This window comes from Anolis sagrei, chromosome 4, assembly GCF_037176765.1.
Source record: "Anolis sagrei isolate rAnoSag1 chromosome 4, rAnoSag1.mat, whole genome shotgun sequence".
NCBI classification, from domain to species: Eukaryota; Metazoa; Chordata; class Lepidosauria; order Squamata; family Dactyloidae; genus Anolis; species Anolis sagrei.
This window is the reverse complement of record NC_090024.1, coordinates 38,522,137-38,544,456: the sequence shown is the minus strand read 5'-3', so window position 1 is coordinate 38,544,456 and position 22,320 is coordinate 38,522,137.

The following is a 22,320-nucleotide window of genomic DNA, read 5'->3' as shown; positions in this document are numbered from 1 at the left end:
ATATTTGCTGGCAAATGGCATGCATCACCTTGACAGCATCATCTTTTAAGATTTTAAACAGTTCAGCTGGGATCCCGTCATCTCCTGCTGCCTTGTTGTTAGCAATGCTTCTTAAGGCCCATTCAACCTCACTCCTCAGGATGTCTGGTTCTAATTCATTCACCACACCGTCAAAACTATCCTCAATATGATTATCCTTCCTATACAGATCTTCTGTATAGTCTCGCCACCTTCTCTTGATCTATTTGAATCTATGTTACAAATATTTGTATTTTTTGACTCTGTTGCTTTACTTGTTGTTGTTCATTCGTTCAGTCGTCTCCGACTCTTCGTGACCTCATGGACCAGCCCACGCCAGAGCTCCCTGTCGGCCGTTACCACCCCCAGCTCCCTCAAGGTCAGTCCAGTCACTTCAAGGATGCCATCCATCCATCTTGCCCTTGGTCGGCCCCTCTTCCTTTTGCCTTCCACTTTCCCCAGCATAATTGTCTTCTCTAGGCTTTCCTGTCTCCTCATGATGTGGCCAAAGTATTTCAACTTTGTCTCTAGTATCTTTCCCTCCAGTGAGCAGTCGGGCTTTATTTCCTGGAGGATGGACTGGTTGGATCTTCTCGCAGTCCAAGGCACTCTCAGAACTTTCCTCCAACACCAGAGCTCAAAAGCATCTATCTTCCTTCGCTCAGCCTTCCCTAAGGTCCAGCTCTCACATCCGTAGGTTACTACAGGGAATACCATGGCTTTGACTAGGCGGATCTTTGTTGCCAGTCTGATGTCTCTACTCTTTACTATTTTATCGAGATTGGACATTGCTCTCCTCCCAAGAAGTAAGCGTCTTCTGATTTCCTGGCTACAGTCTGCATCTGCAGTAATCTTTGCACCTAGAAATACAAAGTCTGTCACATTTACTACATTTACTACATACCACTTTTGTGAGTTAGATCTGTTATTTGCTTCCTTTCCCCTAACCCTTAGTCATTATGAAACACATTGTGCACTGCGACTGATGGCAAAATAAATGTGCAAATACATCTGGAAATACTCATTAGAATCAACAATGAAAAAGCAATGGATGAAAGCTCATTAAGATATTTCCAGCAGATGTGGCATATCCCACTATCCCCAAAATCACAAGCTAGTTGATGCTGAGATCGGCAAGTAGTTTCACTGTGTGTTCTGCTTCTCTGTATCTTTATAGTTGTCCTCCATTCGGATGTCAGTGTGATCAGGTGCCAATTTAAGTTTGAAGAACCTTTAGAAGAACTACTGGTTTTAAAATTGCATATCAACATTTTGCACCCTAACGACAGACTGAGTGGACAGACATAAACATTTCACTTATCCACCGAGTTTTGGGGAATTTTCTAAGTTTTTATAAACAACATTTTTAAAAAAACTACAAGAAATGTCTCCTTGAAATGTCTATACAATTACACAAGATAACAGTGGAGAATTCCCCCCAACTTCCACATTTATTTCTGCGAGCCTGCTAACTTGCAGAACTTCTCACTAATCAACTATTTTTTTGAATGTTAAAAAGTTTTTACATTAACATTTTTTAAAAAATCCACAAGAGGGGGTTCTGGGAATCGAACTCCCAAGCGCACGCTGCAAGAGGGGAGAAGAATGGACACAGTCAGTCAGGCCTCTGATTGGCTGAGAAAAAAAGTGAGAAACATACACAGAGAAAAACCTAAACTCCCATCATGTCTTGGGAGGGGGAACAAGGCTTTTTCAGTGCTTGCATAGCACAAAGTGCTGCTGGGAAAGTGAGTTCCCATTTGCCTCAAGTAGACATGGGTGGGGGGACAGCCTTTGGGAAGGGATGTAGAAGGCTACTGGGGAAGAAAGGAAAGGAGAAGCAACAGCTTGCCTTATTACCGAGGCTGCTATGCCCACACACCGCTGCGTCCGCCTCAACTAGAGTGCTGTTCTTTCAGCCCTATTGGTCCCTAATACCCACTTTAGCCAAAAAGATCCAGCTGTGGTGATCTGTTCCAGCTGAGACTTCAGCTACCCACTCCTGGCTCGTTTTCATGGATTCAGCAGCCAAATCCTCCAAACTATCCGGAGCCTGTTTTCAAAAACAGAGATGCGTGCAGCCCTAGTAATCACCATCTGGGCATAAAACTAATTCCAAGATTTCCCAGTGAAACCACTTTCTTCAAAACTGATTTGAAACTGCATTAAAGGGTCAGTGTAGATGGGGCCTATGTTCCATTTCCTATTTATGTTTGAATAACTTTTTAAAAGTTACTCGATATTTACAATTTAATGTGAAAAACTACTGGTATGTCCTCTTTTGTCCTAATTTTTAATGATGTATCTTTTTTCATTGCCATTGAGTAAGTGGCCACCCTGTTTGCAAAGTAAATTAATGGAAGTGTTCCTTGTCTTTAGGTAAAAGATGGCAGTTGTTTTAGATGATTAAATTTCCCTAAGTTTCGAAAATGTAATTAAATACAAGAAAGTTGGGTATATAAATTAAGATGAGCACTCATGCACATCAGCATTTGCTAATATACAGTAGTTTTACGGATTAACTCATCTGCTGATTTCTCTGTTAACTGAACTGAAACTGTTTAATTAAAATAATACTCACTATCTTTCAGAGTTATTATTTGAATTAAAGAAATGCCAGGTTTTTTTAATGAAGACCACCCCATCTGCAGTACCAGCTGGATAATCTTGACTCTTAGTTTGTGAATTAATTCCTCATTCCCTTGATTTACACAGCATCAATAATGTTTTCAACAAATACAAAAATTCCTGGAGAAAGAATTTAACAATATAGTCCTTGTTCTTTCCTTGGCAAGATCAGAGCTAGGAAAAGTTTTCTTTTTGAATTAGAACTCCAAGAATCCTTGAACCAAGAAATGGCCTTTCTTGCATGAACCTTTTAAGTAATCCTGTCTCTAATGTTGAGGCTACTGTTGCTGAAGCAAAAACAACTTTCTTCCCCAGACAAGTCAAGAAGAAGAAGAAGGGGGAGTGGGGGTGAGAGAGAGAAAAAAGCTAAGGCTCATTCTCAATTTTCCAGTTCTGTGGGTTAATGCACACAATAATGAGTATAATGACAGCATGCTAGATTACTTTTGAAACAACTCTTTGATGCCATTTTCTAGGGAAATTATGGGGTTTTTATCCAGAAGATGCCGGCTGTAGTTTTCACAGACAAGAGTAGAATCAAACTAACAAGCTCAGTGGCTGGAATGTTTGCCCTCCAAGAAAAGGCTCTGGGAAAGTTCCCTTCACCTGATAAAGTGAAGAGGCTGCAGAGTGGCCTGTAGGGCTTCTTTCATGCCTACAAAATGTACCTTGGTGCCAGGTGCACTGCTTGAGCAGTCTAAATGTAATGGGCATTAAATAAAGTACTTAAGAAAATATTCACCGGTCATCTGGCCAAAGGTAATATGTCTCACATAGAGTGTTTAACCAGTGATTTAGTCATCTAAATGTGCCTCTTCTTCATACCCAGCTTTTCCCCCAGGATTGGGATCCAAAGTGGCCATTAATGTAAAATGCAATACAGTTAAAGCATATAAAATATTAATATTAAAATGCAATTACATTCAATTATTAAAACAATTTAATTACGATGCAATTATAAAATGTAAACAGTTGTTAAAATCAATTCAACCAAAACAATGCAGAACCGCTAGCCCATTTTTGTTTTAAAGCTTGTGAGTACAAAGGTTTTAGGCTGCTGCTGGAAGGACAAAAAAAGAGGGGCCTTTTCTAGACTCCCTAGGAAGGGAGATCCAGAGTTCAGGAACATCCTCCAATAAGGACGTCCCTGAGGCCCCTTCTATACTATCCTTATATCCCAGGATCTGATCCCAAATTATCTATTTATCCCAGATTATATGGCAATGAAGACTCATATAATCCACTTCAAAACAGATAACCTGGGATCAGATCCTGGGATATAAGAACAGCGTTGAAGGAGCCTGACATCCCCATCAACTATGTTTGTGATTTTATTGGGACTGAGAGATGGCATCTCTTAATAATCTCAGAACCTGGGCCAGCTCATACAAAGAGATGCAATCTGACAAATAGTCTGAACATGAGCCATATAGGTCTTTGCAGGTGATAATCACCACTTCAAATTGTGCCTGGAAACAAATTGGCAGCCAGTAGACCTGCTGCAACAGTGGAGATGTGCATTTTTCATAGCCAACCTTGGTTAACAATCCTGCCACAGCTGTTTAGACCTGCTGAAGTTTTGAAATACTTTTCAAAGTCAACCCAAAGTAGAATGTGCTACAGTAATCAAAACTGAATGCAAATAAACATGTATCATCATGTCCAGATCAGGCATCTTAAGAAACAGGTGTAGTTCAGTTGAATGTGGATAACATGCAGATAGAGGCTGAATTTATTATTGAAGGCTTTCATGGCCGGAATCACTGGGTTGTTGTAGGTACCTCACTGCCTCTGAGGATGCTTGCCATAGATGCAAGCAAAACATCAGGAGAGAATGCCTCTAGAACATGGCCATATAGCCCGAAAAAACCTACAACAACCCAGAGGCTGAATTCCTATTCCCTGATCTGTCTTCCCAGTCATTCTAATGGAAATTCCACACTAATGAATATAAGAACTGAGATAACAAACAGGATTGAAAACAAAGCCATCTTGAAACCCCAAGGTCAATCTCCATAGCAAAACCTGTTAACAGAACAGAACACAAATGATTTTACTTTCACAGCGCCTGGTGCTGAACCATATGCCACCCTGTTGAAAGACACGGGGGGGGGGGGGGGCTTCTGGTGGGCAGAGGAGAAGACTTCCCTCTGTGACAAGCATCTTGCCTTTCCTCTTGCTCACATGGCACCCAACTTGTGATGGGACTACTTTAGAGAACATAAAGCAGCAGGCTGCCAGCTGGCTCTACGGTGCAGTGAGTGGGTCTGTGTGGGCTTCTGGCCACCAGGGATTGTCTTCCTTTCCTGCATTGGCTGACAATAACATTAGTGATGCCACTAGAGTTATTGTCTAGTTATGTTATGGAGGGAACAAGTTATGTGGAGGGAACAAGTTCAGCAAAATAAAACTGGAATGATTTATCAAGCCTACAATATTAGCTTCTTGTTTCTAAATTTTGGTCCAAAGAAGAAAAGGAATGCTAAAGCCTCTTGGTTTAATACTTCAAGTAGGGAAACAGCAAACCATTTAATAAACAGGCACCATGGCAAATCTCTTCAATTTGGGAATTGTCAAGGTAAGCATGAGGTTATTTGTCTCCTCAAAATTCCAGGCTCTTTTCTTCCACCGCTTATCCCTGATGTTTGATTCTGACATTGTAACACAAATAGCTGTTACCATTTTCTGTCCTCCCCAGATTTGACAAGTATAATAAAACTATCACTAGAAGAAGCCCTTTAAAGAATGTAGCTATTATTCCATATCTCAGCAACAGACTAGTGGATTACGACAAGCAGCATGCACCCACCCCTACTCTAACAGCTGAAGCAAACAATACCATCTGGGCATATAGCCAGAAATTATGTGGCAAGGGTCCAAGCTGGGGGATGGGTGGGTGGGTTAGGAATCATTACAGAAAGGTCAGAAGGTAAATATAGGTATTATCTTTATATCTAAAAGTATAGCTCGGCAGGAAATCCTATACTAACATTATGCCAGTATTGAATATTTGTGGCAGCAATACTAGCCGAAAAACTGGTGCATGCAATCCTTGCTCAGATGGGGAGTATACAGAAAGAATGCAGCACTTGAAAATGTATTAAAAACCACCTTGAGTTTCCCAGTGTTCCTGCATATCGGTGAGGATTATGCCATTTTGGAGCGATGGCTCATTCTGTTCTGTAAATTCGGACTGTGAAGTAGCAGGGTGAAAGTGTTTTTAGGATGCTATTAGAACTACCTAATTGTGATACTTGTGATATTGCACCAAATGAATTCCACCCATGTTGAATTAATTGTGTCCCAGAGAAGGTAAGAACGATGAATGACAATGGCTGTGATGGTTGCTGCTGCATTTACTGCTATCAAATAAGTGAACAATATTTTATAAGGAATTATTTTAAGATGTCTTGGGGACACAGAAAGAAAAAGAAGCAATGTTAAACAGGAGGAAAATATATTTATTTTCCTCCCGTTTAGCATTGTTTGTAATTCTTAACTGCTCTGCCAGGTACTAAGGTAGTATGTGGCTCATTCTAAGACAATTGAAATTGGATGTCCTACTTTTAGCAGAGGGTACAAAGTTTTCTTGTCTTCTATGAGTGCAACTGCTGCAAAAACCAGAAAGCAATGAATAGTTTTTAAAGAACATGTTCCAAGCAACATTCAAGGTCAGCTAATCTTTAAGTGCTTCATTCATTACAATGTTATTCTCTGGTTCTCATAAGTTATTGATAGAATGTACTTGGTTCTATGACATTGCTACAGGACTATATTCTAACATTTCCATTGTAGAGAACAAAGATGTGAACAACTTTATGAAGCTCATGAAATGCTTTAGCTCGGGCTTCTAGAATTGCCACTGCAACTGCTAACTAAATTCAACTGAACTGCAGAAGCTCTATGGTGCACCATGATGATAAAACATCCTCCAGCATTATAAATCCCCATGACAGTACAAGCTTTGTTTGTTGTCTCATCCCTAATCTTGACATGTTCAGCAGAAAGACTAAACAGAACCCTACATGTGACCATATTTGTAGGCTCTGCATTAGGGATCTTTGACAAAAGATAGTATATCTACATATGGAAGAGAAGCAAGTTGTTGTCTGGATACCTTCTTGCAAAACTAACTTTTAAAAACCCTTGGTGCATGCAATTCCAGGTTATGCATATGTGTGTCACTATCAGCATTCTGGCCACTGACTTCTTAATTTTATAATGTTTGCAGTAGATTTATTTCTTGAACCAAGCCAGATTTCTTGGAAAGTTCTGAACTACATATAGATATTCTACCCCAGGTTTCCAATTAGGAAGGCTAAAATGTAAAACCATATCTGAGGATTCTGTAATCTTATTTCTGAAAACTCAGACCATCCAAAACAACAATGTCTGGATGTAATGGTCATCCTGGAAAGAAACAGACAAAGTCCTTTATCTCCTACCAGATCATTTTATTTTTGCTGCTAAAATGCCCCTTGATCTCTGTAAACTGATTTATGTATAATTGGTTAACAGCCCTTAGTACCATATTTGCATTTTTTTAAAAAAAATGAGTACAATTTATTAGATAAATCAATACACTTTTTGTATAATGTATTATTGCATATTATAGGCAATATTTCAGAGGATGAAATATTGCCTATTCCTTGCTGAAGTATTCCTTGCTGAAGGAGTATTCCTTGCTGAAGGACACCATACAAAATTCATGGGATCACCACAGGTGACTTGAAGACATGTATACGCATATTACATCAACAATTAGACATATGTGTGATGGAAGTTTGAATATCAACAACATTTAGATGACTTCCTTCAAATAAATGCCAGAATAACTCCTATAATCAAATTCCCCATTAAGATGCTCATCATTCTAGTTCCATGCCCTTGTTACTATTAGAATCTACTCAAAAAATGATATTAAACCAATATTAATATAAAGTGGACAGCTGTCTTTGATGTAGACCTGTGGTATTCAAGTTGTTACCAAGAATCTGGAGTATTCTCCATCTAAGGCTAAAATAGCTGAGTATGACCATAAAGGTGATCCATACAACATCTAGCATTAGCTTAGTAGTCTTACAAAGGCCAGGATGGAGTGCCACCAGACTAACACCTCCTTGTGCACATGGTAGTGGCAGTATCCGCCATGTTCGTTGTTAATGTGGGAACTTTAAAGTGAGTGGCCCCAGATGCATCATTTCTAAATATCATGCCCAGATAGTTATAAGAAGTAATATGTCCCAGTTGCAGATTGTCCAACTGTCATCAATGTTTCTGCCTCATCTGTCCTAGCATTAGCATTTTTGGGTGATTCATTCCTGGGAGTTCTTAGAACAACATAAACCTGCAGCTCTCAAAGGGCTATGCATTTCCACCAGTCTATATTACTACAATTTCATAAGATGCAAATGAACTTGTCCATTGAGCAATAGAAAAAGAATTCAGAACCTATCATTTAGACACAAGTTGAACAGGAAAGTTGCTTGTAAACATTCTTTTCACATCGTCTTGTTATATTAATAGCATTATAGGTCCTGACTTATTCTTAGCTATTTTGGATGTATATTCAGGAAAGCTAAGGTATGCCAAAGCTGGAGTGAAGATATAAGATTAAAATTTGGCTGAAAATCCATAGAAGTGGTAGAGAGATTGTGTAAATAGTGGGGTATACAATTTCTTTATCAAAAGAAAATGGAGTTTTGATCTATCCTGATGAAAGTCTGTTTGCTTTTAAGTCAGAAGATTTTCTGAGTCTAACTTCTTCAAAAGATTTCTCACATGAAATTTATTAACTACATGCAGGAGGTGTATACGTTGAGAGTTCTTAGGATCAATTCGTGCACTTTTCTTAGAAATGGAAAGCAAATCTTTCATTGACCAAACTTCTATGAAATTTCCGATTCTATTAACGAGTGCCAATAGAATAGCTGATGCTGAAATCCACTTACCAATAAAATCCATCAAAGATTTATTCCAAGAACCTCCCCCCTCCCCTTTTTAATTTTCTTTCACAATAATGCAGTCTTATCATAAGTGACTGGGAGTAACTTATGTTGTAGGATAGATTAATTTTGTATGTATGCATGGGGAAAAGAGAGGAATGAACCTTCTTGTTGGCTATTGAACACCCTGTTTTCCTTCCATCAATTGATCATAGAATCATAGAGTTGAAAGAGACCAAAATGGCCATCCAGTCCAATCCCTTTGCCATGTTGGAAAATGCAACAAAATCATGCTCAAAAGATGATCATCCAGCCTCTGCTTTAAAATCTCCAGAGAAGAAGACTCCACATTCTGAAACACCATATTTCACTATTGAAGAAGCTCTTGCCATCAGGAAGTCCTTCCTAATGTTTAAGTGGAATCTCTTTTCTTGCAAGTTGAATCCACTGCTCCATGTCCTGGTCTCTAGAACAGCAGAAAACAAGCCTGCTCCCTCTTTCTTATGACATATTTTTAAATATTTATACATGGCTAGCACGTCCCCTCTCAGCCTTTTTTTCTCCAAATTAAACATACCCAGCTCCTTAAGCTATTCCTCATAGGGCTTGGCTTTCAGACCTTTTATAATCTTCATCACCCTTCCTGGACATCTTCCAGCTTGTCAATATCTTTCTTGATTTTGGTGCCCAGAACTGGAGACAATCCAAGTGAGTTCTGACCAAAGCAAATAAGGATGGGACACTGACTTTCCTCACTCTGATACTATATTCTTGTTAATGCAATCTAGAATCGCACTGGGTTTTTTAGTTGCCACATCACACTTTTGACTCCTTTTCAGTTTGTGGTTTACTAAGACTCCTAGATTATTTCACAGGTATGGTCTCAAGTCAGATGTCACCCATCTGTATTTCATTTTTATTGCCTAAGTGTAATTCTCCCTGTTAAAATTTTGTTAGTTTGGGCCCAGCTATCCAATCCCTTAAGGTCATTTTGGATTATGATCCTGTTCTCTGGGGAAATAGCTATCCCTCCCATTTTGGTGTCAAATGTGAATTTGATAAGCATGCCCTCTGTTTGATTGCCCAAGTTATTGCTAAAGATTTTGAATAGTATTGATGTCAGGCTGATTGGCAGTAGTTGTTTGGGATTCATTTTCCCCTTTTTGAAGATGGAGATAACATTTCCCTTTCTCCAATCTCCTGGTCTCCAGGAGTTCTCAAAGATGATTGACATTCATTCTGAATTTAGTTCTGCTAGTACAGGTTAGAGGGTTCCATGTCAGGGATGCAATGAAGCCTTCTAAGGTTTTATTCCAGAATTTAAAGGAACTATTCAAAGCGTTCAACCTACTTGGTGCTTAAGGTTCATCACTTTTGATTGCTTCATTAAAATTTAGAATATAACCCATGACTTATTTACACCAGACAGTTTATACTATTTCCCGTAAATATGCCCCAGATGATCAGTATACCTCTGCTAACATCAGAACAGAATGAAGTAGGGGAACCAGTGCTGGCTAGGGTGGTGGTGATGGTGACATTGACATGCTCTAACGATTTTCCTTATCCTTATGAGCACATGGAAAGGATGATAATACTAGTGTCTTCAGTCTGGGCAGATTGAATCTGACCCAGCTATCCAGACTGCTTCAATCCCAGAGTTTCTTGCAAACTCCTAAGTATCCCTAGAATTTGCCCAAAGTGGGTTTTTTTAATTTATTTATCATGTCAGGCAACCGAACAGTTGTATTACATTTTTGACAGAACAAACAAACATACAAAAGACACAGAGTTTGCAAGCTTGGTAGTTGATTAAATGTCCTTTGACCAGTATCTGGCCACTTGGAGTGCTTCTGGTGCTGCCGCAAGAAGGGCCTCCATTGTGCATGTAGCAGGGCTCAGGTTGCATTGCAGCAGGTGGTCTGTAGTTTGCTCTTCTCCACACTCGCATGTTGTGGATTCCACTTTGTAGCCCCATTTCTGAAGGTTGGCTCTGCATCTCGTGGTGCCAGAGCGCAGCCTCTTCAGTGCCTTCCAAGTCGCCCAGTTTTCTGTGTGCACAGGGGGGAGCCTCTCATTGGGTATCAGCCACTGATTGAGGCTTTGGATTTGAGCCTGCCACTTTTGGACTCTCGCTTGCTGGGGTGTTCCAGCAAGTGTCTCTGTAGATCTTAGAAAACTATTTCTTGATTTAAGTGGGGTAAAGGCAGTTTAAATTAAAAAAGACAACCAACAGACCACGAGAGAAAAGAACACATACATTCAACTATATTTTTTCCCTTCTCTTGGCCATTTGTCTAGTACAGTTCACTGATTTTCTAAATCTGTTTCCATTTTTGAAAGAAGAAAAAACATTGTGTGTATAATATTGATTTTACTCCATGAAATCCAAATATAGTGTCATGATTTATGATTTAGGTGTGTTAAACTTGCTTAGTCAGCACACAGCTTGCAAAGTTTTTTTATTCCATAGAAACACTCACCTTTTGAGTCACTAAAATAAAACATGTGAATCCCTGTCTATCAGTCTGTTTCCAAGCATAATTGAAAGTACTGGTTATACATACACAGCTTTAGAGGAAGCAGGTCCTGTTTATCTGAAGGACCATTTATGTTCCTCTGAGTCTGCCTCAGCAGGGGATATCATAGAATCATAGAATCAAAGAGTTGGAAGAGACCTCATGGGCCATCCAGTCCAACCCCCTGCCAAGAAGCAGGAATATTGCATTCAAATCACCCCTGACAGATGGCCATCCAGCCTCTGTTTAAAAGCTTCCAAAGAAGGAGCCTCCACCACATTCCGGGGCAGAGAGTTCCACTGCTGAATGGCTCTCACAGTCAGGAAGTTCTTCCTCATGTTCAGATGGAATCTCCTCTCTTGTAGTTTGAAGTCAAGAGAGGAGATACTTTTTTTCATTCTCTGTACTGTATCCTCATATGCATGAAAAGCATGTAAAGCACGTAAAGCAGCTGGCCTGGATGATCTATGGATGGACGAAATCAAGAACTTTGGTCCAAAAGCAAGGTGCTGGCTGCTGCAGCTGATGAACAACTGCACTGCATCCTGTAAGATCCCCAAAATCTGGAGGAAAGCAAGAGTCATAGCCATCTTGAAACCAGGCAAAGACCGTAATGATCCAAAAAGCTATAGCCCGATCTCCTTGTTATGCCATCTTTACAAAGTTCTGGAGAGACTTATTTTGCATAGAATTATTGGAAAAATAGATCCATGTCTGATTACACAGCAAGCTTGCTTCAGGAAGGGCAAAAGCTGCACATCACAAGTGCTGAACCTGACTCAGCACATAGAAGATGGCTTTGAAAGGCAGGAGATCACAGGAGCTGTCTTCATAGACCTGTCAGCGGCTTATGATACTGTCAAGCTGACGATCGTGCCATTACTGCTCAAGCAGGGAGCTTTGAGATGGTCGAACAGAAGCTCTCGGAAGCTCTAGGTGCTCTTACTGCCTATTACAGGGAAAACCAGCTGATCCCTAATCCATCTAAAACACAGACATGTGCTTTTCACTTTAAGAACAGACAAGCATCCCAAGCTCTGAGGATTACCTGGGAAGGAATCCCACTGGAGCATTTCAGCACACTCAAATACCTGGGAGTTACTCTGGACCATGCTCTGACCTACAAGAAGCACTGCCTGAATATCAAGCAAAAAGCACTAGAAACAATATCATACGAAAGCTGACTGGCACAACCTGGGGATCACAAGCAGACACAGTGAAGACATCTGCCCTTGTGCTATGCTACTCTGCTGCTGAGTATGCATGCCCAGTGTGGAACACATCTCACCATGCTAAAACAGTAGATGTGGCTCCTAATGAGACATGCCGCATTATCACAGGGTGTCTGCGCCCTATACCATTGGAGAAATTACACAGTTTAACCGGTATTACACTACCTGACATCCGCCGGGAAGTAGCAGCCAATAGTGAAAGGAACAAGGCAGTGACATCTCCAGCTCATCCCCTGTTTGAGTATCAGCCAGCACATCAATGACTTAAATCAAGAAATCGTTTTCTAAGATCTACATAGACACTCGCTGGAACACCCCAGCAAGAGAGAGCCCAAAATTGGCAGGCTCAAACCCAGAACCTCAATTAATGGCTGATACCAAATGGGAGACACCCCCCTGGGCACACAGAAAACTGGGCAACTTGGAAGGCGCTGAACAGACCGTACTCTGGCACCACGAGATGCAGAGCCAACCTTAGGAAATGGGGCTACAAAGTGGAATCCATGACATGTGAGTGTGGAGAAGAGCAAACTACAGATCACCTGTTGCAATGCAACCTGAGCCCTGCTACATGCACAATGGAGGACCTTCTTATAGTAACACCAGAGGCACTCCAAGTGGCCAGCTATTGGTCAAAAGACATCTAATTAACTATCAAGCTTGCAAACTTTGTGTTTTGTTTGTTTGCTTGTTTGTTAAAAAATGCAATACAACTGATTTGCTCCTGACAAAAGAAATAAATATGCACGTAGGTGTGAATGTAGGGAAAGGTCTTCACAGTGACTGTTCCAAAATACTTGAACTCCCTTCCTGGTGAAATCAGATTGTTAACAAAAAGACAGCAAGGAGGAAGCCAAAGGCCTCTTAATCAATAGGATTTTGGGAAATTAGTGTTGTATTTCACTTTTAAATGTTTGAAATTCTATGCAGGTTAATGGCAATTACACAAAACTTGTATATGGTTTCATTACCATGTCTTTTCACAACCATTTTTAATCTTGTATTTTGAGTACTAGTTTTGTGGAAAGGAGGGACATAAAAATGAACACAAAAGAAAATATTTTCTTCATTTGGCTTTTCATACAACCAAAAAGAGATAAATGAATTGGCTATTTTCAATTTTTAAAAATAAGTCCACTTGTATATCATTTTTAAATTTATGCTTGTTATCCACAGACAATGAGATGACCTCCACTTAAGATCTCTTGCTGTTGTGATTGTGCTTATTTTCACTGTGTTACAAAAAGCAAAAATTCAGGACATTTGTTCCAGTTTAGAATCGAGAGATTATTTCAATCTTTTCCATAAGGATTCTTCTGCATTGTGTTTCCAGCTGACAGCAAACCTGACCTACAATGATGTGTTGATCTGGAACTATAACAGCAAACAGATTCCCCAAGGAGACGAGGAGGCACTTTTGTTTGATAGAGGAGAAAAAGCTCAGGCTGACACTGTCGGCATTTCACTTTGTTATTTCAGAATGCGATAAGCTCATTCATGGAAGGAGACACAAATCACTGGAACTTTTTCTTCTTTTTTCCTTCTCATATTAGCTTGAACATAGTTGGCCAGGGGAAAGAAAAAGAAATGTCAAAGGAGTACAAAGATTTGTCGTGACGAACCGAGCTGTAACAAAAAAGGGTGTTGTAAAGGAGTCCATGTCTTGAATCCAAGGTTTTCCCTCTGCTCAAAGAAGAGCTGTATGCTTAAAAAGAGAAAAGTGAATGGGGGCCAATTGAAGCCAAAGAAATCTATATATTCCTACTCATAAGTAGAACTTGAATTTTACATATTTGGAGTATGCCAAATTTAAGAGATTATGCTTAAGCATAAGCTGTACATAGTTTTTTCTCTCTCCAAGGATTATGACACTGGAGTACAATCATGATTAACCCCCATGAGAAAAAGAGAGGAGACAGCATGCACTAAAGGGTTTACCAAAATTTGCTCAGAGTCACTAAGACATTTGGCTTCCTGGACAAAACATAAAACAGCATCTCCAGGTCATCCAGATCAAGGTGCATAGTCCTCAATGGTATACACGTTATGTTGACACCTGAGGCACAAAAATCACACAATCACCCTTCACCCCACACTCTAGCAGTAACAAAATGAGAATAAGAATTAAAAAAGAGAACACTTCTATATCTTTTGTGACACCCTCCATGTCAGCTGAGGTGACTGGTAGTATGACTGCCTCTGTGTCCAAAGGAATGCTCATTTAAAGACCTTCAAAGTATTAAGTTTTGGATGGTAATGATTCCAGGGTGCTGTTTGGTTTTTTGATTAAATCTTTCAGTGCTGTCCCATTATTACATGGTGATTTTACTGAAGGGTGGATGGCAGGAGGAGAGTGGTTGGTAACAGTGAAAAAATGAATTTGGTAATTAAGCATTGGGCAGATACCTGGCTCAGCTGTTGATACTCCACATGGGCATGGGATATGTCATCATTTGAAATATCGGAGAAAAATATTTCTAGATGGCCCTTTTGAAGTCAGGAGACTGACAGCAGGATCCCAATTAAATATTTCTGGGGCCTATTCATTCATTCAAAGTGATTTTTCAATCCTCATTTATTTCAATGGTGACTTATGCTCAAGGCACTGGGTTTAGTGGCTGAATAGATAAAACAAGATTATTCATCTCTAAATGGTTGGGCATCAGTCATGAAGCCCAGTTTTCTGCAATGGTATATCAGAATCCAATTAGACTTATTTCTTAGTTAGATCATTATGGGTTTGTATCTGTAGATATTGAATGAAGGACGGATCCGAAACTGATTTCATTTTGGAGGCATTTTGGTGGGCTTCACTCCAATTGTTGGTAGTACCAAAGACAAAATTTTCACACTTGTTGAAAAGCTCTTAGTGCAAGTATCTAAGGCTTGGGAGAGATATGTCAAGATTTCAGAACTCAAAAAATGTTGACACAAAATCTGGAATACAACCAGACAATTGGAACCTCTTCAATCACTGTAGAAGCCAGTCATGGCGGTGCGAAAAGGAAGGAAACGGGATTCTATTATAGGAAATTACCAGTGACAATAGGCAGCAACCACTCATTATCAGAGTTCTCTGTAGCTCCCTAATACTTCTTTGCACAAAAAAACCCAATGAATGCTCACATTTCAAGCTTTCGTTTGGATAATCTTTAATTTCATGTAAATGTTTACTGTCAACTTGGCCACTTAGTATTCTTATTTTTAAAGTCATGTTTTAATGGTGAATTAAAGTTATTTGTTGCCTCCTTTTATGTTGTTTTGAGTGACTTCTGTGGGAGTGGTAGTCGAGTATACATTTTAGATTAATCAATCAATGAACAAATGTTTGGAATTAGCATATACCTTGTACATATTCTCAGTGTGTACAGGCAATTCAGCTAATGCATACACAGTTACAGAAAAACAACATGTTATCTTAAATACCAAATATCCAGATGCTGCATTTGGTTTGGTTTCTTCAGGCTTTCTGTAGTTGTTATTCTAGAGGACATGTCTATGGTACTCTCCAGGTTCTATATTACATTTTGCCATTAAGTGCTTTGGTTGTTCAACCATTAAATGCAATATCTAAAGTTATAGGGGGACTTAGGATAGGGCAACAAGAGTCTGAAGTCAAATGAGAGATGCAGTGGACCTTAATTTGAAACAAATAGCCTGAGTTCAGTCAAGCAGAGATGAGGGATTTAGAAAGCAAACACAAAATAGATCACCTTCTTTTTCTATTGTCATCACCTTGAAGCCTTCACAAACTGACTTTTCAGCCACACTGAAACAATGCAAATGTGAAGAAAAACTCATTCTGTAAAGAACGTTTATCTTAGATAATCCCTTTAAGAATGGCAAAGACTATGTGGGCCTGATATTTATGTATGTGTTGGAGTAAGGTGTAGATTGTGCCTCATTATTCATGTTAGCATGAGTATTCCTCTATTGTGACTCTGTAACCCACTCAAAGCAGTAATGATGGCACTGCATGGAGAATTTAAACTTAATCCTGCTGTATGTTATGAGTTAGTTTATCACAGAAGCCTCTAGTTTGCCATTATGAATGCAATACAAGACTATGGACCTCTTCACATGGGGCTAAATCATTGGGTGACTCAATGGGGGAAAACTCCACACATGTTCCACGCTTTCCCCCATGTGATTACCCTTGGCTGGAGCCAGGTGATGAAGGGTGTGGGGCACCGGATTCCTCACGCTCCCCAACAAAGCAGAGCAACTTTGCTGGCCATGTGACAAGGTCATAAGTGAAACTTTGGCATGCTCTAGTGCATCCATTGTTTTATGGTTTTAGATGCTATGTGGATAGTAGGTTAAAGGACCTCTGAACAGCCCAGTGTGTTTTCATTGTTTTAAAAAAGATTAAAAATTGAGATCTCAGCATCGAGCTATGTGCATACAATTCCAGTGTTTCCATCCGTCTGGCATAGATCCTTCACCAATCAATTACTTGAAATGGCAACCATGTTCTTCTCCTTTCCTCATTAGACAATCTTGATCTAGCTTCACATCCCCTTAGGGTTCATTGCTAGTAATGATGCACTCCATTTAGCACAATAAAAGAATTCCTAATTCTTTGTAAATTGAGCTTTTGTTCTCTAGTAAATGAACATTGTACTTAGGCAGATCATAAGAAGATAATGTTTATATAGGTCTGTGTTGTTAGAGTGTATTCGATGAACGAAATCAAATTTGAACAAACATAGTTACATTTTTAAAGAGATCATGTGTGTGTGTGTGTGTTCAGTAATAAATGTCTTGCAAATGATAGACTGCACTTTATGTTGACTCCATGAATATAAGGAAGATGCCAATTTTAAATGCACTTCAGCTTTACAGAAGAAGAATAGACATAATATGACCCCATACCTTTCCAGGAAGGTCTTTACTCCTCTCTGACAGAAGAAACATGATCAGTCAGAGATTAGATATATATTGAATCCTTGCAACTTGTTGTGATTGGCTATATTTTATTATTTGTCTGCCTATTCTATTTTATTTATTAAAATATTTCTGCCCAACTAAATTCTTTCCAGCAGTCTCAGAGCTGGACAGAGTCAAGTTTATAACAATAATAGAAAAGAACTTAAAACAACTATAACTTAATATAAACAATTCAATTTTTTTCCAAAAAAAGAATAAAAAAGGGAGATGAATACTCAATTTCATGTGGCTAGAACTGAGCCCTGGACATTGGAATGAAACAGTGTGTGCGACTAACCAAGTTTTAATTTGGCATCAAAATGGGGTCAGCAACAAGGCGAGTTGATTCTCTTGGGAGAAAGCATACTATTACCAAGGTACTACAACAGAGAAGGCACTATTTTCGTATCTTGAACAAAATGTGCTTCCAATAATGGCATGCAGAAGACAGCTTCCCTTATGGTCTTACCTTGCTTAACAGCCAATTATAATCCAGGCAAAAAACTTTGGACCTGTAGAACTATTATCATTATTTTCTTATTAAAAGCCTGATAATTTCTACCATTTCTACCCTGAAGTGCATTTCTACCACTTCAGGTTAGAAATGCACTTTTCCTTGAGTGTGTAGACTGCAATTGCAGATGTAAGTCTTTTTTCATGAATATTTTTACACTTGTCTTTTCATTCTGTCCTCTGTTCACACTGTTAGATTCTGGTGATTTCGGTTTTGGAACCTTTGGCATAAAAACCACCTGTTCTGTCATTGTACCAGACCCAAGGTGGAATTAAAGAGTCCAATAATTTTACAGAATCTGGTAACTTTAAAATTCACAGTGATGTTTCTGCTAAATGACTATAATTTTGAGAATTTTGAATCCAAAAAAGATTTAATCCAACCATTCCCACATAACCCGAGCAGGATTGCCTGAACATCTTTTCAGTTGGTTCCAGAATTAGTCAAATTATGACATACTTCAGTCATTCTGAGATAGTAGGTTGAATGTTGGACTAGGATTCAGAAGACCAAGGTACAAATGGAATCCCCACTGAGTGGCCTTGGGCAAGTCAAACTCTCTCAATCTCAAATGAAGACACAGGCAAACCCCTCTGTACAAAATCTTGCCAAGAAAACCCAATGAAAGGGTAATTTTAGGGTTGCCATGAGTCAGAAACAACTTGAAGGCACACAGCGACAAAGCATACATTTTTAGAACTTGGACTTCAGTTAGTTATAACCAACTAAACTTCTTTGATTCCAATAGGTCTATGCTAAATATGCTGAAACCTATTGATAGCTCCAAGTGTATAATATTTGTAACAGCTCCTATACAATTCAGCATGTGACTAGTTGCATCAGACAGGTTCGTTTTTGCCACAATGTGGCCACTTAATTAACTTGCATCCATTAATCAGTTGTTTCAAAGTCTCACACCATTGTTTAGAGCTCCAGAGGAAACGGAGAAATCACACAGTAATAAATTTAACAATCCAGTGCAAGGAATTTATTGATTTTTAAAAAATGTAAACTCAATTTAGAACAAATGTGGAAACATGGAGAAAGGCCACTTTCTCATGGAAAGTGTATTGTGCTGATATAGAATTAGTTTGGCAAATTAAGGACACCAACATAGGTACACTGTTGTGCACAAACACAGGTATGCTCAACTTTGTGTATGCACATATGCACTCACTGATGTCAAGTCCTAAAACTAGGGAGTGGCTTAATAGGTGTAACAGGCAATGTGATCCTATCCTAAATCCTATGGATGTCAGTTAAGTATGAAATTTTTTCTCTAGACTAGAGCCTGAATGTTTCATAGAACTTTTCTTATTCCAACAATAATTTATCTTTTTCTTTGTCTCTGTGTGTGCACACACCTGTGTGTATCAATCAAGAAAAGCTATATTAAACTTGTGCTGAACATACCCAAGGCTAGTCTGTACTCTTTGGATCTATAGCTGATAAATCATTCATTGTCAGTCTCTCTTTCCCATAGGAGTATTGCTACAGAAAACACCAGTGTGTGCACACACAAATGATAAGTCTTAAATTTTATTCCATTTCCCTGAATGATTGTGTCTAAGGCATCAAAATGGATAGTTGAGTCCTTTGTGGAAACAGAAATGTGTACCCCAAATATCTATATAGTCTTTATCTTTCTTGAATCTTTCATTACATATGGATCTTTTTTTTTGTGCAAAAACTTTGTTTTGGGCACAAAACACCTCCACAATTTTTACACAAATGTATGTTGGGAATCCATGTTTTCTTTTTGCACAAAAATGTGGGTTCTGTGCAAAACCTACTATTTTTATTTATTTATTTCACGCATTTCTACCCCGCCCTTCTCAACCCCCGAGGGAGGACTCAGGGCGGCTTACAAAGGCACAATTCGATGCCAGCATAAACATAACAATGGATAAAACACGTAAACAGCAATTATAACAATTAAAACAGTCAGTATATACATCAAAATCAATAAAAACAGTCTAATGCTCAGCGTTTGCCATCTCAGAGTTCGTAAATTCATCCCACATTGTCAAGTACTATCGATTCTGGTCGTCATTGTCCTTATCTAACCGCCTGGTCCCACAACCATGTTTTTAATTTCCTTCTGAAAGAGAGGAGGGATGTCAATGACCTAATTTCCCCAGGGAGTGAATTCCACAGGTGAGGGGCCACCACCGAGAAGGCCCTGCTCCTCGTCCTCACCAATCTCACTTGTGATAGAGGTGGGGTCGAGAGCAGGGTCTCCCCAGAAGGTCTCAAACTCCGAGGTGGGGCATAGAGGGAGATGCATTCAGACAGGTACGCTAGGCCATATAGGGTTTTGTAGGTCAAGACCAGCACTTTGAATTGTGCTCGGAACTGGATCAGCAGCCAGTGGAGTTGACATAACAGAGGGGTGGTACGCTCCCTGTATGATGGTCCGGTGACTAATCTGGCTGCCGCCCGCTGGACTAGTTGTAGTTTCCGAACAGTCTTCAAAGGCAACCCCACGTAGAGTGCGTTGCAGTAATCTATTTGGGATGTAACAAGAGCGTGGACCACTGTGGCCAGATCCAACTTTCCAAGGTATGGGCGCAACTGGTGCACAAGTTTTAATTGTGCAAAAGCTCTCCCAGCCACCGCTGAGACGTGGGGTTCCAAGCTCAGCGATGAATCCAGGATCACTCCCAAGCTGCGAACCTGCGTCTTTAGGGGGAGTGTAACCCCATCTAACACAGGCTGTAACCCTATGCCCTGTTCGGCCTTACAACTGACCAGTAGGACCTCTGTCTTGTCTGGATTCAATTTCAATTTCTTAGCTCTCATCCAGTCCGACACAGCAGCCAAGCACCGGTTCAAGGTTTGGACATGGTTTATGCAACCTTTCTCTATGTTTTTCTTCCTAGAATAATTGCTCAAACATTTTTGGATCTTCTTTTTATTTGATTATTCTTCCTGCCAAACTTTCTGAGTCAAGAAATAGATTTTTGGTCAGGAAATGAATAATTATGGATATTTCTTCAGATCGTAATAATGTTTTATTTTCAATTCATTACTTTAAAGTCCAGTAAATAAATTCAGAGAAGAAACATATTTTATGGTAGCAGCATAGCTGGTAAACACAGGTCTTTGAAGGGTTATTACATCATAGTAAAATGAAGCACTAAGTTGAAATGTATGATTCATCATGGAACTACGAGTACATGTGAGTAATTGCTAGAAATATAAGCGATTTATTGTCTGGACCACAACCTAGTTAACTGATAATACGCAGATTTATGCTGATGTAGTCTCATAATCTTAAATCCAGGTGTTCAGTTTAATGAGAAAGTGAATCTGGCTTTTAAAAAGGGAGGGTGAATTGATATACCATATTCATTAGGCACTTGCAGTACATTGGTCACATATGTATTGAGACTTGGCCTCTGTGAGTTCTCCTGACCCAGAAGCCCCCAAAACATCAATAAAATATTTGCTTCACGTTACTGGTTTTGCAAATTATGAGTTGCTATTGTTATACACAATGACAATAGGTTAGTAAAGCAAACCCTCCTGCTGCAAATGGAAGATGCTGATATGCTTCAGTGACCAAGTAGATGGTTTCCTGGGCATTCCTTCTATATAAGAAAATTTGATACCAGTGGCAAAAATAACTTGTAAAGAATAGGGACAGATTCCTATATCACAAAAAAAGGAGTTCAGCATGAACATTGAACAAAAACATTTTATTCAAAAGTAATGAAATGTAGAAGTGAACTGAAACAAGGCCAGATGGCCTTTGCATAAGTAAAACATAAAAAAAAAACATTTTGAACTTTCTAGTCATGATTTGAAGGGGTTTTTTCTGAAATGCATACTGGAATTACTTTTTCTTTCAGCAAAAACTAATAATGTCCAGATCAACTTCTCACTAAACCAGACTTCAAGGGAGATGATGGTGATTATCAATTAAAGTCATATATAAACCTGTGACAAATTGAGTATGTCACAAGTCTTTATAGTGATTGTATAAAACTGGTATAGTGAAGATTGATTAGATTGCACTGAGTATTCCGAGGTCAATGTAAGTATTGTATGTATGGTGATTCCTTTTACTAATGACCCGCATAAACACTTTTATATAATTATCTGTTGTGACTCAACCGGAACCACAGAGTGTCTCTGATGGGGATGATGGGACTCAGGTTCACAGTCTGGTTCAAAATGTCCCTGTTATAGACAGTGAAGAAGTGCAGTTTCCCATAGCAAGGAATGAAAGTGTTGATACTGAAAATAGCCAGGTGCAGGTGCAGTTTGACTCAGAGAAGGAGGACAGTTCTCAGCCTGTTAATGATAATGAGCAAGCAGAGAAACAGGCTGACACTAATGAACAAACTGACCTTGATGAAATGGGAACCTTAGATCGGGCTGACCGTTTGGAATTCAGAGTTCGAAGGAGTGTGAGAATAGCTAACAGGAAGGAGGCCAAAGAAACGCCTTCATGTTTTGCAAAAGGCATTAAGCAGTGTGTTTGAGACCAAATCTTTGTCAAAGCAACTTTCTGTTTAACCAAGAAGCTT